This window comes from Triticum urartu, chromosome 5 (genome assembly GCF_003073215.2).
Source record: "Triticum urartu cultivar G1812 chromosome 5, Tu2.1, whole genome shotgun sequence".
Lineage (NCBI taxonomy): Eukaryota > Viridiplantae > Streptophyta > Magnoliopsida > Poales > Poaceae > Triticum > Triticum urartu.
Genome location: NC_053026.1, coordinates 634,633,392 through 634,651,474, shown reverse-complemented (window position 1 = coordinate 634,651,474; position 18,083 = coordinate 634,633,392). Strand labels below are relative to the sequence as shown.

At 44.4% G+C, this 18,083-nt stretch overlaps 1 long non-coding RNA gene across 6 annotated transcripts; it reads right to left on the bottom strand.

Moving 5' to 3' along the window:
* Positions 1-12,241: 12,241 nt before the first annotated feature.
* LOC125511435 lies at positions 12,242-17,446 on the bottom strand. Of its 6 annotated transcripts, none has more exons than XR_007285000.1 (9): positions 17,213-17,446; positions 16,393-16,436; positions 16,212-16,261; positions 15,206-15,813; positions 14,969-15,088; positions 14,632-14,805; positions 14,375-14,535; positions 13,128-13,219; positions 12,242-12,569 (listed from the first exon to the last, which is right to left on the bottom strand). It is a non-coding gene; the product is annotated as an uncharacterized LOC125511435 (long non-coding RNA). The 6 variants fall into 6 exon arrangements; XR_007285002.1 differs by having other exon boundaries at positions 15,206-15,762; XR_007284999.1 differs by having other exon boundaries at positions 16,212-16,436.
* Positions 17,447-18,083: the final 637 nt, after the last annotated feature.

Below are 18,083 nucleotides of genomic sequence, written 5' to 3'. Positions count from 1 at the left end.
GGAGCTCTGCACCAACCAATGTGCCAGAGGCCAATGAAGCCAATGATGCACCTGCAACAGATGTGCAGCCTGACGCCTCTGTTGATGCCACTGCTCCTGTTCCACCACCAAGGCCACACACTATCGAGCAAGCTTTCAACGATGGCCAACTTATCAATGTCAAATGGCCTATTCTGACTCCTCCGCCTGCTGCTGGTCCTCAGTTTGACTATCACGTTGAGAACAGGCCTTAGGTTCAGAAGCCAATGCCAAGGTTGCCCAGGTTTCCAGGTACTGCATTTGCACCCGAATCTTTTAATATCAGTGGCTTCAAGGCACACAACACCTTCTTTGATAGCGCCAAGAACCCCTACACCAAGGCAAGAATATCTTCTGATCGGTTCTGGAGCTATCAGCAGTGCAGCTATTACTCATGCATCTTATACAATCAAGGTCGCATTTTCCCACATATGCGTCTTGACACTGAAGCAATAACTGGACTGCCCTGTTTGGAAGAAGCTCTGGATTGCTTCAGAGAGTCTGGCTTGCTGCAGTTCGTCACTGATAAGGAGCACTGGAATGAAGAATTGCTGCTCCAATTCTATGCCACTCTTCATATCCATGGCTACAACAGGGATCCGAAGACTTGGGTCCTTGAGTGGATGACAGGCAGTGTTCATCATGAAGCCAAAGCCTTTGATATCATTGAGCTTACTGGCCTGCCCACTCCAGGAGATCTATATGAACCTGGTTGTCAGCTTCACAGTGCCGCTATGGAAAGCATCTTCCACAAGCCTGAGCCCAATATGAGTCAGATGCTTAGCATGATGAAGCCTTTGCCTCCAGATGCTGAATATCCTAAGGAGTTCTTTGTTGAAGACCTTGAGTATCTGCCACGTACTATCTATCACATCATAAGGCGAACTCTCTGGCCCATCAAAGGACATTCTCCACATGCCAAGCTAGAAGGCGCAATGAAGACTTTGGTCTTCCATATTCTTCACGGCAAATGCTTCAATGCACAAGACTTCTTCATCCGCCAACTTGCTGCATCAGGATCTGATCTCTTTGGCTTGAAGTTTTACGCTCCATGTATTATGCGGCTGATCAAACTACACTCAGCTGTCACCTATCAGCCCTCTGCTCGCAATCATCGGATCTTTCTGCCTGACGTCGAGATGTCAGTTGAAGCCATCTATCCAGATCCTGCCAAGGAGCCCCTTAGTCTTCAAAATGCTGAGAATCAAAGCTTCTCTCAAAACATTGAAGGAGTTCAAGCAGTCACTCGTGTTTATCCTCTGGCTGGTACTACACGTGCACCTCATCGTGCCCTCACTGAAGCCACTGAAAGCACCATCGCCCAACGGCCCAAGAAGCAATCTCGTGTTCTCAACGACCGAGAACTTCTGGTTGCCCTTCATCAGAAACAGGATAAGCATCATGACTGGCTGAAGCGCCAAATGCAAAGCCTCTTGGTGGACATAAACAGGATTCGCAACCTTTCCACCAAGAATGCCTTTGTTGCCCATGAAACCTGTCCGGCGTACGGTTGGGGCGGAGGGGGCGTACTGAGTGGGGAGGAAGGGAGGGAGGGGAATAGGTGGAGTGGGGGAAAGCGTACTAATGGCGCACCGAGCGGCGGTGCGCCATTAGAAAGTTTTTTTGCCAAAAAGTAAAAAAAAAATTTACTGGCGCACTCTGTCGCCAGTGCGCCATTAGTAGTTAACTACTAATGGCGCACTTTGCATTGATGCGCCATTAGAATGTTTGAAAAAATAAAAAAAAAATTGTTTTACTAGTGGCGCACCTTCTGCCTGGTGCGCCATTAGTGTATTCCACACTAATGGCGTATCTCCAACAGGTGCGCCATTAGTATATAGTAGTGGCGCACCACTTCTCTAGTGCACCATTAGTGTCAATCCTATCTTTAGCCCTTTTCCTAGTAGTGTGTTTACAACTCTTGTTTTGATACATTTGGTTCTTTGAGTCGTAACACTTAAACTCGATGGTCGTCTGCTACTTATTTGCTACTTTGTGATGCGATGATAAATTCCGCATGTGCGACGATAAATTACGCACTTAGATCATTTTGCAGACGTCCATTTTCCATTATGCATGTCATTATCTTCACATACCTTCACATGCATAATGAATTGTCATCATAAGTTAAAGAGGATCTCCACAAGTACAACCTGCCATGAGCATTTGCATTCCAAAAGCAAATTACTCATATGCACATCTTCAGGGGGAGCCCTTGCAACTTATGAAGACAATTCCTTATCCTTTACAATTTCACATATTATATTCCCCGTTGAAAACTTCAACTAGTTTGCCATCAATCATCAAAAAGGGGGAGATTGTAAGTGCATCTAGTGCCACCCCTAGTTGGTTTTGGAGTATTGACGACAAACCTAGTTGAGGGACTAATGTGTTTGTGAGAATTGCAGGATAACACAGGTAGAAGTCCCTCATTGATTTGGTTTTTCTACCAGAGATGACCCCTAAAAATATATGAAGACATTGAAGTCAAAGGTGGTATGTGAAGATATTCACATTAAAGACTATGACAAGAAAAGACATCGCATGAAGCCTATGGAGCTCGAAGACTTAGATCTTCCGTAGTTCTTTTTATTCTTTGTTGAGTCATAGGAACCACCGTACTGTTAAGTGGGATCCAAAAGAACCAGTCAGAATGACTGAAGTGATGCTTAACCAAAACCTATGTCTTCGAGTGAAGACTATGAGAGCGAATCTTGTCCAGAGTCGGACAAGTCAGCTTTGCTTGTAGCCCAAGTAAAGTTGCCGTGTGTGTTTGAAATCTGACCGTTGGAACATGTGTCAGTTCCTTAGTGACCCAGGGTCATTTCGGACAAATCAGGTCGGGTTGCCTAGTGGCTATAAATAGCCCACCCCCTACAACCATAAACGGTTGGCTGCTCAGAGTTAGAGTACGGCTTTTGTCGTTTGAGAGCAACCCACCTCGAAGCCTTTGAGAAAGAATTCCTTGCGAGGATAAAGCCCTAACCATCCAGAGCCAAAGAGTGTTAGGCATCACTTAAGTCTTCCTGTCTGTGTGATCTGAAGACTTATTACACTTGAGGACTGTGAATCCTCCAGCCGATTAGGCGTCGCGTTCTGAGCATCCAAGAGTCATTGTGGATCGCCGGTGAACGAAGTCTGTGAAGGTTTGGGAGTCTATCTTGAAGACTTACCAGAGTGATTGGGCGAGGTCTGTGTGACCTTAGCTCAAGGGGAATACGGTGAGGACTGGGTGTCCTAAGCTGCGTGTTCAGGACTAAGTGTCCGGGACTGTGTGTCCTCAGATTTAAATACCTAGCCGCCCTAACCAGACGTACAGTTGTCACAGCAACTAGAACTGGTCTAACAAATCATTTACTTCAACGAGTCACTGGTTTCATTCTTCCCTTCCCTTTACTTACTGTTGGTCCTTGTGAAGTCATTGTATGATTGCACTATCTTTTGTCTTCACTGAGTGACTGCTTGTTCTGATTGGCTTCATAATATCTTCCTACCTGATCCTTACTACCTAGCTGCTATAGGTCATTGTGCTTTCACTTCATTGAATACTTGACTATGGTTTGCCTAGTGTAGTCTACCTTCCGCTGCATGGTAATAGGTCTATTTCTATCGTTTGTCTTTGAAACTTTCACGTTTTGAAGACTTTCATAAAAATCGCCTATTCATCCCCCTCTAGTCGATATAACACACTTTCAAGGAGGCCACCCATGATGTCCGCGAGCTGCAGCTCCCATGGCACCAGGAGCTCGAACCCCTGCCTCAAGCCCTCCTCCTCATCGTCCTTCGTCGCCTGGAGTCGCCGGGAGCCCACGCCAAGTTCGCCGTCGCCGCTCCTCTGCTTCCGCTGCATCGAGCAGCAGCAGTTCGGGCAGAGGACGCCGGCTCTGCCCCGACCCCGCCTGGACTCCCCTCCTGCCAGCCTTCAACGCCGTCCGCGCCTCCTCTGCCTCGAATTTCGTCGTCTCCGCCAGTCGTCCATGCCCAGTGCCCCGCCACTTCAAGTCCCCGCGTCGCCTTCCCGTGCCTCGTCAGGATCGCCGTGTCCAGCCCGTCCTGGTCACGCTCGCGGCGGCACGACAGCGCGCCTAGGTCTTCTCGCTAGCGTTGAACGCGAGGAGCGGGCGGGGGACGGAGCGGAGGAGGCTGGCCGCGGCGAGCACGTCGGCGGTGGCTGGCTGCCGCTCCCGCTTCACCCATCTCCACGATGTGCTGTGTTCGGTGGAAAAAGAGGAGAGAGGAGAGAGAGAAAGAGGGGAGAGTGGCCGACAAGGAAAAAGAATAGTGTCGGTGCCTCCCAGCAGCCCCCCAGGTTCCTGGGTCTCGCCCACGATCGCCGGCTGTGTTTTTGACTAAATCTGGCGCAAAACGAGATCTTGGGAGTCCGACTGGCTCATTTTTTTAGCGCCGGGGTGAAGAAAGTGGTCCTGGGGGGCACGGCGGGGGGACGGGTGGAGATGCTCTTAGTTTTTGTATCTCTATTAATATTTTGTCGGTCGGTCATATTTAATTGGTTTTGCTAAAACTCATTCAGCTGAGAAATTGTTTGGTCTCATTCACTTTGTCTGCCGTCAGATCTAATCAAGTGAGGAGTCGACCGGGGAGCGAGTTTGTGAGGAGTGGTGAACGCGGTGCTAGAGTAATAGAGACACCCGAAGATCATCATAAGATGGAGCCGCATCGAAGAGGAGCTGATGAGGAGAGTAGTTCCTGTGTTTGTGCATCTTTTTTGTCCAAGAGAATGAAATTTTGCCCGACCGATGTTAATATTTGGTACTTGGCACGCTGCATACGTAGCGGAAATATGTACCGTAAGATGACACAGCGGTCGAGCCAAGGTTTGGCTCACGCATAATATTTTTGCAAGATTCTCAAGAAAAATCCTAAATCATGAACTTCGATATGAGTGCATTGCGGCCGTCTCATTACTTATTATGCAAGTTATCTTTGTATGTCTCATTATATCTAGTTTCTATTTATGATTATGCATGGTGACCGATGTAATTGTGTGGCTTGCTATTAGCCTATCAAGGTTGAAGCAACAGAGCAGGGCAAGGACTAACTGAACTCCCTTCCGAAAATGTATTTAACACATTTTTCTTGAAGAGATATAAAATCCATGGCGCAGTCACATGACAAGTCACAGTATCAATAACCAGAGAAATACCAGTAAAATAATAATGACCAGAGCAATTTTTCAGGTACGGTTGATCGTGACTTACCTCTATATATTACACTTCATATTAATGGTCCCACATCGTGTAAATCGTAATTGTTCCATCTCAAGGCGCTCATAACCAACACCTAAACTGAAGATGAGCTATCAATCAAACAGACAACCTATGTAACAAGTGATGTATGATGCGTGCCCGAGGACATTCAGCACGACATGATGGTGCTTATGAGAGCGTGAGAGAGATCACTAGAAGAACGAAACCAGTAGCCGGAACCCGGAGAAAGAAGACGCAAGCTTGCAACAACCATGTAAAGAACGCCAGAGTGACTGAAAGTGTGAACTGACTGCAGTCCAGCCGCGAGTATTCCACGCAGAAGTTCATATCCTTCATGAATAAAATCGTCACGCTGGCAGAGGCACAGAATCCCGAGAACATGAAAATCGTCATGGCCTGCAATGCGTTCACAATCGATGTGATCAGTCACATGCCATTGGTCAACCAAAAGGTAATGCAAAGCATATCAGTTGTTAACATTTTTTGCTCAAATGGACAATTCGTCACCAATGTTCGATCGAGCACCCGTAACAGAAAGTCTATATATTTAAGGCTGTCTTATTCTCATACGGGGAGGCAAAACAAGAGCTTAGCCAATATAGAAGCATGAGTGCAGTTTTCCTCAATTTCATTTTTCGTAAGAACTAATTAATGTTGATAAAAAAAACTGGGTTCTGTTGTTTCATTGCATGCCTTCAGAGAATTCAGGCGTAGCTGCATGGACAATAGAAATGACAAAGTGCACGACTCACGCAATCAACTTGATACATCATTGGCGCATGTGAGTAGGTATTGAATGAAGACACGAGGCTTGTTGTGAGTTTCGCATGATAGACTGGTCCGACTGGATTGTTAGCTCTGAAAGTTTTAGGGATAGATCAATTGTTAGGTTTGCCGAACGTGCTGGTTTCTGAACTTGTGTAACTTCTAAAGGACAATGCTTCTTACACATGTGGTTTGAACCATCTCTAACTCATCCCGTAACAGGTGCACATGTCTTGACGGCAACACGGCATTTCGCAGGACAATCACATTTCTTGTACCGAAGCACCACCCCCAGTGGCGGAGCTTGAGCATAATCCAAGAGGGGGCCATTTGCTGAAGTGAGTTCTCGCGCTGCTCTCTGCCTGCCTCCCTGTGCGCGCGGCCGCCTTTCCCAATTCTCTCAGGTGTGTTTTCGATATATTGCTTGTTCTTGTTGCATCGGTGTTTATTAAACTGCTCCAAAGTCGGTGCATGCAGCTCAATGGAAGCTGGGGCGGACGCATCCCTTGAGCAGCAGAGGAAGCTTCTTCAAACACGACTACGTCAGTTCTCTGCTGCCGCCCGCGGCTTGACAACCGGCGCCGTAGTCAGCCTCCTTCTCGTGGCTTCTGGAACACCCAACACACGCCGGCTCTTCCTCACCGCACTCGCTGCAGTCATCAACGGCGTGATACAGGTGGTCCTGGGTGAGATAGTGGGGACGGAACGTGCCGAATCATCCATAAACCGCGGCCTCTCATTCCTACTAGAGAAGTAGAGATGGTGATATTCCTCAGTGTCGGCTGCATCATTGTCGGCGTAGCCGTGCTGCCCGCCATTGGCGGCACGGTGGCCGTGCTTGTTGTTGGTTCTCTCCTGATGGGTCTCATCACCACGGGGGCCACGGCCGCGGAAGGTGATGCAACTGCAGGGGTTGCAGTGAGGGTGATGATAGGAATCATGGGCCAGGGGCGAATCCACGTAGAAGGGTGTGGGCGCGAATGCCCCCACTCGTTTTTTTGGCCCACTTGTACCCAGCCTAGGATATAGAGCCTTGCCCCCGCTCAGCCCAGGATATTTGCCCCCGCTCACTTTTTTATTATTCTGTCATCTAAAGCCCATCTGCCCATGCGTGAGAAAGGCAGCAGCAGAGCAGCCCATCTAGAGAGAATACAGCTAGCCGCTAAAGAAAAAACTTCTCAAATCGCTAGAAACGTACGTGTTCGTGACTTCGTGTGTCCCCTGGCGGCTGCCGTGGCTCCTGACTAATCTGCATCTCGCGCGACTGCCGCCGTGACGACTTGAAGCCGCCGACGCCTGACGCCCAACACGCCGCCCCTCCGATGAACAGCCTCTATCTGCACCGCACACGCCGGCCGGCCGGCCAGGCCGCCGTGCCTAAGGGAAAAAAAGACGCCCGCCACTCATCAAGCCCTAGGTTAAGTTGTCATATTTTCCTTTCTAATTTCTATATTATTAGTCTATTCTGATTCCATGTTTAGAACGTACAAATTGGTAATTGGGTTGACTGAATCTAGCTTCATGTAACAACTCCGTATGAATAAGTTTGAGCACGTGGGAGTAGAACAAAATCTCTGGAATGTTGTAATATTCTGCCTTCATGTACGTCTACTGATTTAACATTCAACTACTTCACATTGGCAGGAAAGCTAGTTGAGATTTTCTTTGCAAAATCCACAACTGGAAGTATGCTTAAAATAGTCGATCTGAACAAGCTTACTTGGGATCCATCTAAAAGGAAGAGACTTACATGTTTTAATAGCAATCAAAATGAGGAGATTAGCAGAAAGCTTTATCAATCTTGTCCGTCCAACTTTATGCCCTGGTGGATTGGTAAGAGTAAGCGGTATTTCAATCCTAAATGGCATGATCTGCATCGTAATTTGCTAGACTACATCGAGGTAGAGGACGAGGCATATTGCTCGTGTTGCTATTTGTTAAACTCTTCCATGCGAAAAGTGTCGTGGGATGAAATGGGAATGTGTTCAAGCTTATATTTTTATCTGTCAATGTTTACATTCACTCTATATTTAAACATGATTTTTGTTCTCAGCTTGAAGGCAAGAAATTAGGAGGTGCCAGCTAAAAGGAACGACATATTCATATTTATCAAGTTATTGTGCCTCAAGTGGTTAGTTCACTTTTATCTTGGCAATGAACTTGTCATAGTCATGTGTGATGACATTATCTTGTAAGGAACTATATGATTTTGCTTCTTACACACTATATGTATGATTTGTGTGGTTGGTTTTATAAATGATCTAGCCATTAGTTACGTATACATGTTTGTAGAAAAAATAAATTATATACCTCTTTGCCCCCTCTCATTTTTTATCCTGGCTCCACCCCTGATCATGGCATCTGCCGTTGCCGAGTACATGGTGTTTAGCACTCTTGTAGCGTGAAGAGATTCATGTACTCCTACTAGTATGAGTTTGTGTGGTTATTGTTGAGTTGTGACTATATCTGCAAGTGGATGTGACTATATCTTGTAGCGTGCGTCCATATATGTAAGGGCCTGTTTGGATCGCAGAAATAATATAAATGCAGGCGAGAATGTTTGTCCGGTGTTGATTACTGCGACACATGCCAGATTATGGGCACTCGACTCGCAGCTAGGCAGAGAACAATCTATATATAAATACACTCATGGTCATTGTATTTGAAGCGAAAGCACATTACAGTCATTAAACTTTGAAATACGCTCATTACGGTCACTGTATACGCGAAGCGGTGATTATATGGTCACCGACTCGCCATATAGCATCGTATTGAAATCTGTTGACCAGTCAAATAGTCTAGCTCTGTTGACCAGTCAAAGACTGATGTGGCTAATATTGCAGTGGGCCCTGTCTGTCAGTGGGTCAAAGAAATAAACTGGAAACAAACAAAACAGTACGTGGAGAGCTGTGAAAGGCAGCGGATTCGAACCTGATCCCTCGAGCATTCGTGCACCAGGCGCGCGCGTGGTAGCCTGTGCACCCGTCGAAACGGTTTATTTTCGCTTAGGCGCTCACCTATCCAAAACAATAAGGTGTGTATCAAAGGGGTCTGCTGGAGCGTGCCACGTGGGCGGAGGCGTACTGTGTAATGCAGCCAATGACGTGAGGGGCGCACTGTATATCCAAGAAAGAAAAGAAAAACAAAACGCAAACTTCTCGAGCACTTGTTCTCCGTTTCCACCCACAGCGTGTTTGGTTCAGGGGAATTAGAGATGGGGAATGGGAGTTGAGGGGTAAAGAGATTAAAAATCCACTGTTTGATTAGAGGGAATGGGAGTTTAAGTGGGAAGGGGACTGAGAGTTGGTGAAGCCAATTCCCACCGATTTCTTTCCAGGGGGTACCCTGTTAATTCGTGAGGAGAGTTTTATCCCACGTCAATTCCCATCATATGCCAAACAAGGGAATGGGAGTAAAAATCTACGTCCCATGCCTAATCCCTTCATAAACACCCTTGTGCAAACTCCCATGCCCTTGCCCAAGTGTTTACCAAACAGACTGCCAGCGCCTCCTCCAGTTAGGGTTGCCGCCGCCGCCCTCCCCCGTGCTCGTGCCCTCCATCTCCCGCCCCGATCTCCATCTCCTCCACCCGCGGCCTGCGCTCCATCCTTCCCTCCTTGTTGGCGCTCAACTTGGCGAACGTGAACCGCCGCAAACCACAGCAGAGGGAGACGTGGAGAGGACATCAGGCCGAGGTGAGTTCCCAATCATCTCTGTATTTCTTGATGCGCGGAACCGGCCCCTCCTCTGCTTTCTATTCTTCGCTTCTCATCGTCGTCAAGGTGCGCTTCATGGTCTGCTCATGCATATCCATGGATGTTTCTGTGTTGATTTTCAATTCCTGTCAGTGTCAGTTTGTTCACGCTCATGAGGTGTTTGATCTTATGTCTCCTCGCTGTGGTACGTTCAATTTTCTTTTCTTATTTTAGAAATCGCGATGATCGGTTCATCGTCAGATTTGGTTCGCTGTTTCATCTGCTCAGTGGGTTGTCTCTGTCTTTAGGTACGATTTGCAGCGGTTTTTGTTGCCACTTCAGTTTATTGTGCTTTTTCTTGTATGCGGTCCCAAGCAAGATTGTTCGGTTGGTTCTTCTTTTTCTTCTTACAGATTTTGAGCAAGATTGTTATATGTGGCAGTATGAAGATGAATTTGAAATAAATTCTGCTGTGCTGTGCACTTTAAAACGAGATGAACTTAACTGAAGTTGTTAGTGCCATTTAAAATACAGTGATCTACAAAGTTGGGCCGTATGGCTTCCGAGCTGCGCCAAGCGATGGAAGAGCTTATGCATCCCTCGTCGCCGCAGCCAACGCAGACAAGCCCTTCGGAGCCACTGCCGGCTGAGCTAGTGCCCGCGCAAGCCAAGTCTCCCACGGGCCTGGCTACGATTCCGGCATCAAGCAAGGCGATCCGGTTTCCCCTCTTGCTGGGCAATGGCAGCTTCGGCACTAGGTGCCTGGTGAAGGCCAACCATTTCATCACCCAGCTGCCGGACAAGGAACTTCCACCACTACGATGTGTGTTTCTTGTTCTTCTATTTTCTCCATAATTAATCAGCAACGCGGGGCTAGCTTCTACTTAAAATAGGTGTTCATAGTCACATAATTTTTCATAGATTCTCTACAAAACTGTAAGTTTTGAACTTATGCTCGCTCATACAAATCTGTGCAAGTATGCATGCATGTCCTCTGGATTAACTATTATAAGCTAGCAGCTGACATGCGTGTACATGCATGTTGTTATCAGCAATCCAGCATCAATTTGTCTGAATAATGAGCTTGAATATAATTTCAGAATAAGAAACACAGTGAGTTTATTAAATGCATGGTTTGGTTTGCTGAGAGATTAGCACACAGTTAACTTGATCCACACAGAACAGCAAATTCGATGACCATGCATGTTTGACAAGAAGGCGATCAACACCACTCTCCCTAAACAGATCATAAGATCATACTAAAAGGTAGAAGACCCCATGCTAGAAAAACATACTGTACATACAGTTTCAGTTCTTTCTTAGGAAGGAACAATCAGCAACATACTAATTAACTAGCTGCTGGTAGATCCGGTTCTCCAAAGTACTCAAAAGAAAGAAGTTGTAATTTGATGGACTAATTAACTAAGTTCTCTTTTATTTCTCATTTTTGGAGTGAGATAGATGGACCGTAATAGCACTTGTATTTACTCAATTTTGTTGTTTTTTCATACAAGTCCTTCTTTTCCATGTTGAGTCAAATGTCTCTGATATTTTTTTTCTTTTACTTTCCAGGTTTCCTGGAACTAATAGATGGAGGGGTGTTAGGGCTGAGATTGGGATCGGATGAATTGCTCTGTCGATTTTGTTCACTGCTGTGTAGTAGTATGTACAGCAACAACATTACTGTAACGGTGCCTTTTTGTTTCATGAATAGATGTAGTTTTCCATGCATTTCTCTCTGGTTGAATAGATCGATTAAGTTTCTCCTTTAATTTTTATGTGGAAGAACACAGGGGTTCTCCCACATTTATCCATATATTACTGCTCGTTTGCATTGGGCTAATTGTTTTTAACGGCTTGTAGGCAATGCATGGCAAGAACAACCAAAGCTGCTCCATCTGAGAAACAAGAGTCAGAATATGTAGCTGCTGTTGCAGAAGAAGGTGTATGTACTGAAGTAGCAGACGAGTAAGTAGGCTGTACACCTCCTGATAGGATGTACTGACGCTTATTGTTTTTAATTAATAGTTTGTCCTATTTTATTGGTATGACAGTGATTATTCTATGTAAAGATAGCAATTTTATAAGCTACTCAGCTTGTTTGTTGAAACTGGAGTCTATAGAAACTAGAAAGGACGATGCCATGTCCCTGTCTAACTATCTTTTTTTCTGAATGTTTTGTTTAGAACTTGTTCCTAGCATATTTGAAAATTCTGGGGATGAGATAGATTGCAGCAGTACACCCTATCACCTGATGGAGAAAAGGAGCCTAGAGAAGAACGTTTAGCTTAAACTGGAACTGAGGTATATGCTTTTTCAGTACTAGTAAGCTTGCATGTGCAATGCACGTTTTGATAGAAATTCATTAGAAAATAATATTTAAATATATGAAACTTACATTTTTAGTTTACATATAGCAATATCTTACATGAGCAATGGTTTACCATACATCTCACATACGCTATGAATTTAAATCTTGATGTAATATGTACTTAACAGATTTTCCTAAAGCATATTGAAATTAAATCCGCCATCGCAGTTCACCAATCAAGAATAATCTTAATGAACACCCGAAACATTCTTCCTTCTTAACCCAGAAAAATACCTATTACAATCCAGACACCTATATGGGGCCTATCAGATCATCGCAATGAAAAAAATCGGATAGGTAAGTAAAAATTAATCATAATATATTTCTCAGAATATTACGACAGCTACAGTTCACCATCATATAGCTGCTGAGACCATCGCCGGTGTTGCCCGAAAAAACACCCTCATAGCTCAATGTTCTCCTTGATAACAATCTGCTGGCCTAATCCTCTCTTTCTGCATCTTTTAGCTCATATCGTTCCTTCTTTCCAGGCTACATGTTATTTCTAATCATAATCAGAAATTATAAAACAAATAATGTAAGCTCACATACATGCTATAGCATACATATTTCAATTGCAGCTTCATACACAAGGAATATAGTAAGCGTGCACAAGCAATGCACGCCTCGACTGATGTTACAACCAGATATGCAAATTCTAAAGATATTATGATTACACTAAAAATTATGACAACCAACCTATAATTTAAATGATTTTCAAGCAACTCTACAATTTAGTATCATATGCATGGAGTGAAGACACCTGATTACCTTAGTATGTCTTAATACACTAACCAATTCGTGTACAACATAAGGGGTGCATGTTGTATGCGGCTTCATTCTCAGTGTAGTTGATTAGATGCACCAAAATTCTTATCTCACAACTATACTTTAGGAGAACCACAGGTCATTATCTTTAGAGTTTTCATGAGGTAGAATAAAAAAATGAAATATTAAATATTCACCCTGCAAATTGGTTGGTTCAATTCTTTCTCGTTCCATGAGTGCACAAACCAAAAAGCAAAATAATCAGATAGACATGCTACATACATTGGAAACCAATTGAAATCATGCAGTGTTGATTGCATGCTTGTTTGTCTATGGAACATCCGCCTTGAAAGCAATTCAGTGACAATTGTTCTCTGCAAAATCAACAGTTTGCTCGCTCCTTATCTCAAGAGACAAAAATGAAATCAAATATATCTTGAGATAAGTAAATATAGAAATTTCATCTAAAAATATAATATAAAACCGATATCAGCCACATGAGAGTTCCATTTTGATTCCTACGACCTCATTTGAAATCTCAACAAATTAAAGTACATTATGCATATTCATCAATGACAAAATAATTCAAGTCCGTGTATGCTATAAAGGAACGAATCCGATCTATCTAAATATCATGAATAGAGACTCACAAACTGCACACCCGCAAATATAGTATTTACAACAATAATTCCAAGGGAAAACAAGCTTTAATAAAAAAAAGGCTCCATCATATTTATCCTTCAAGTTCAAACAGAATCACTATATCCACACATGAACAAATAATCACTTCCTTTCAGATTTGCCATTCTGATTCATCACCACAGAACAAGCATATATTTCCAACATACGTGACCAAAACTACACTCATGAAATGAGGCAAAGTAGCATACGAATATTTTGCCAGGGTGTTTTTTGTGAAGGAGTATAAAGTCCTAATGTATAAGATTGTGCAAAACAAGCACCGGCGTGGTGGATATATGAATTCCTCTAAGGTTAGCTGATGGATGCAACTCCAAAAACCAAGCATGCTTTATTTTGAACAAATGGTACATGCCAACTTTATTATAGACAGGCATCAAGACAAGTGAATGATATGCAGACATTCATTGGAAAATAACTGCCAGTATGACAAGGCTTTTTGTCACTGGAATTTAATCTTTCAACTTTATAAAGATTGGCATATAATTGGCTGCTGCTAACAAATGGCCCAGTACAGCTGTATAAATAATAATGCCGTCATCAAGTGTAGGTCCTAGATTGTTTAAAATGGCAGTACTGTTCATGAAACAGGCAACCCGCGGTTCAGTAAATCACCTAATTTACATTAAATCGAAGATCGGATGTGATTGATCTCTCTATATCTTACGGCTGAGCTGATCATAATTACTGAAAACAACATGAAATAATTTTTTAGTCTGGATCGAACACCACCAAATGATCTTCAGCAACGATAGCTAGAATGGATTTTATCTCCAGTAATATTGGAACAATGACTGCAAACAGAGGAGATGGAGCGGGACTTGCATTACCAGAATAATGCCGGTGTTGAGCTGCTGCCCCAGTGAGACGATGCCAATGTCATTCAACACGTCGTGCTGGTGACGGTTGGGATGTTGACGGCAGCTGCCACATCCAGGCCGTTCGTGACGAGATGAGAGGACGTGTGCGGCATCACTGAACACGCAGATTGCTACCACAAAATAGTTCATCAGTCTAAATTATCCTGTCTAGAGCTAGCTCCGAATGTCCAGTCAATTGCATCTAAGGCGAGCAGTCTTACACCAACCTGAATATCATGGAAGAGGCGTCCACTACTACATCTCAAACTGCCTTCCGTTGCAGTCTGTTCTCTTCTCCTGCGTGCATCCTTTCCACCATCTCATATCTGGCCTTCTTGTACCCACAGCCAGTCCCTGCCCACAACGCCTTACTTCTCCTCCTCTCCCTGCCAGCACAAGCACTGCAAGGATTTTAATAAAAAAATTGATTGGTTCAGCATAAAAACATTTTTTGTTAATTCATCATAGTCAGAATATCCTCACTACTTCAATCAACCACTGAAACGGTACCATAAACATCACAAATTTGCAAATAAAAATTGGAAGGAAGGATAAGTGGAATACCAGTTGTGTGGCAGTGGAATAATTGAAAGTTATGGACCAAGAATAATCCAAATCGACCTTCTATCGTTCGTCGTGTTCATCTCTGAATCCATACACCATCTAGTTTTCCAGACCGGGATCCTGAATAGAAAGACCAAACACACTGAAGCAAATCAACTGAAGGCGCAAAAATAAGTATGAGTCGGCTACTCAGAGTCAGAATTCAGAAAGTAACTTGTCTAGGGAATTTCAACGAACCTATAGACATGCTGTTTGAATTAGCACCTAAATAATTCTCTCAATTAGAAAAAGACTTGCCACCAGGATTTGGGCGTCACACTGACCGGCGGCATCCAAAATTTGCAGAGAACAAGAAGTTCGCAAAATATTGTTTAATGGAAATCAACGTCCATGGAAGCCTGATTAACAAACAACTCCAAAGTATGAATTAGTTCTACTATTTGAAATCAACATACATGGTTTAGAAGGAGGGCTTGCCTTGCTGCCGGCCACAACAGATGTAGCCGCCGTCAATTGTCGAGCTAGATTTGGGCACCGGTTGTAGGTGCGGCTGACAGATAGGAAACAGGAGAAGAATGGAATGATGATGGAGGGAGGCACCTTGTTGCAGTACACTGCCTAATATAAAGCCTCTCACTGCCTTATTATTTGAATATGTGTTTGATTCGCGCAATTGTCTCTTTGCATGCTTGCGCTGCAATTTGTTTTTCTGGTTTTGTACAATCAGTGACTTTCTGCAGTATCAGTTTGTTTGCATGACACAGCTGCATGCTTGCTGCTACTTGGCCTCTCCTCTCCATGTCGTAAGATCAGTAAGCGGCAACATAAAAAAATCAGAAAATACCCTGACAAGTAGTTACAGATTGAACATGCCAATTGTTAAGGATAATTACATGGGAAAGCATGTATATGAGTAAGAAGACATAGATATAGATGTAAGGGGGACATAAAATGCACCACGGGAGTAATTCAGAGCATAGAGTAATTTAGGATTGAATAAATGATGTGTACAACTATCTCTAGGCTTAGAAGGGAATTATTATAGATCATTGTTGTGCAGGCAAATGTTCAAGAGCTCATAATACAGAACAATATTAGAACTCAAAAGCTTGGAGAAATGAAATATTAGGACTCAAGCATTAAAATGAAAGAGGCCCAGCTGGCATAAAATTCACAAATCTATGGTTTGAAGGCTGCATATTATAGGGAGAGGAGTTTATACTTCACTACATCATATAGTTACCTTGATTCACCTCACATGCAGCCTGCTTGGATACATGATACATAAAAGGTCTTCAGAATTAACATGAGAGATGGAAATGGTTAAGTTAGCAAATGGTAATAATAAGGGTAAAACAAGAATCAATGTCCAAAATCATTGTAGATGAACCGCAGCAGCAGTAATCGCTTAGCCAAGTCTGTACCTATCCTGTGAAGAGGACCAGCACTTTTTATCCTCCTTCTCTCCCTACAAGAAAAAATATCACCATGATGTAATCAGAATTTTCAATTTTGTGCCATATTTAAAAAAAACTTATTTGGAGTTAACTTATAGCCATAAGCATCAGAAAAATGAAAATAACTAAATATTAGGAAGGCCATCACCCAGGGTGATCTTTGTGGATACCGAGGATAGTTTTGTGTCAGTCGCATCACGGGGAATTAACTCGAGTGAAGTCATGGAGGGGTGGAGCATAATCCATATCAGCCATCTACAAGATGTGGTCTACACATCTGTCTGCGCAAGAACAAACCGACCCGTGGCAAGACGACTCAAGGGAAAGGAAACATGCTGAGAATGCATGAAGCATCAACCCGATGAAGCAGATGTAGCTTGCTGAATTGTTTATGTAGCCATCGTATCAACGATACAAAATTGGCTACCCCAATCCCATAGGTTCAAACGTTCAGGAAGATTTCATAGGTTGTAACTACCCTGATCTGACAGGTTATAAATTCAGCAATATATCAGAGGTTGAAATAGTAGGCCATTCATCAGCAGGATTAAAAAATCAAGTCTTATCAATCAGAGTTGGATTCAAATTTTATACTCGACATCTGTCTATTAGATAGAAGACCAAATAATTAAGCTACCAACAACCAAAGTCACAAGTTTGTTCACCCAGGGATATTGAATGACACAACCAAACAGAATTTGAAATCTTTGGAATTTCTTAACAAACCCCAGCAAATAAATCGTTAAAGAATGCATCCTACCGAGATATAAGAGGGAGAGGACTTTACCAGCAAATATGTCGCTGAGGTTCAGATTTGTTTTGTTGTGTGTCCTGAACCAGCGATGTAATGGGCTTGGCGAACATTAAGATGCAGGCACGAATCCTCCTCGAAGGCAGCGACGGTGGTAGAGGTGTCAACCGTACAGGCACGACGACTCCGCACATCTTCGAAGAGCGTGGTGGCAGCATCCTCCCTGGCACACGCGTGTCCGATCCTCCCTTAACACACACCTGGTGACGGCTGAACCAGAAGGAAGGGACGATCAGTGGCGATTTTTTCTCCTTACGGAATGAATGGAGCAATCTGGAGTGGGTTCGTGGAGAAAGGGTTGGATGCCTGGATCTTGTATGGGCGGCGGGCGGCGAACGGCGCGACGGCGACCTGCGGCGGCTCCTGCGGGGCGCGACGGGCGGTGAATGGCGGCGGCGAACGGCGCGCCGGCGGGGCGGCGACCTGCGGCGGGCGGCTCCCGCGGCGGGGGCGGGTTCCCGCGGCTGGGGAGGCTCCCGGCGATCCGCGGCGGCTTCCCGTGGCTCCGGCGGCGCGAGGCGGCGGTGACGGGCGCGGCTTCCTGTGGCTCGGCGCGAGGCTGCTGCGAAGGGCGCGGCTGCGGGAGGAGGAGGAGGTCGTGCGGGAGGAGAAGGAGGAGGTCGTGCGGACGGTTTTCTCTTTTTTTTACCGTGAGGCAGATTAGCCATCGATCGATCGTGGCTTAACCCGTGGTTGATAGTGTTAAACACAGAAGAATTAAGAGCTATTAGATTTTGACGATGGATGGATGTGATTGTTTGGATCTGCCTCTCTCTTTCTTTTATAGTGGTAGTAGATGAGGATTGTAACCCAATGACATTGGTGGGTAATTAAAATATAAAACGTG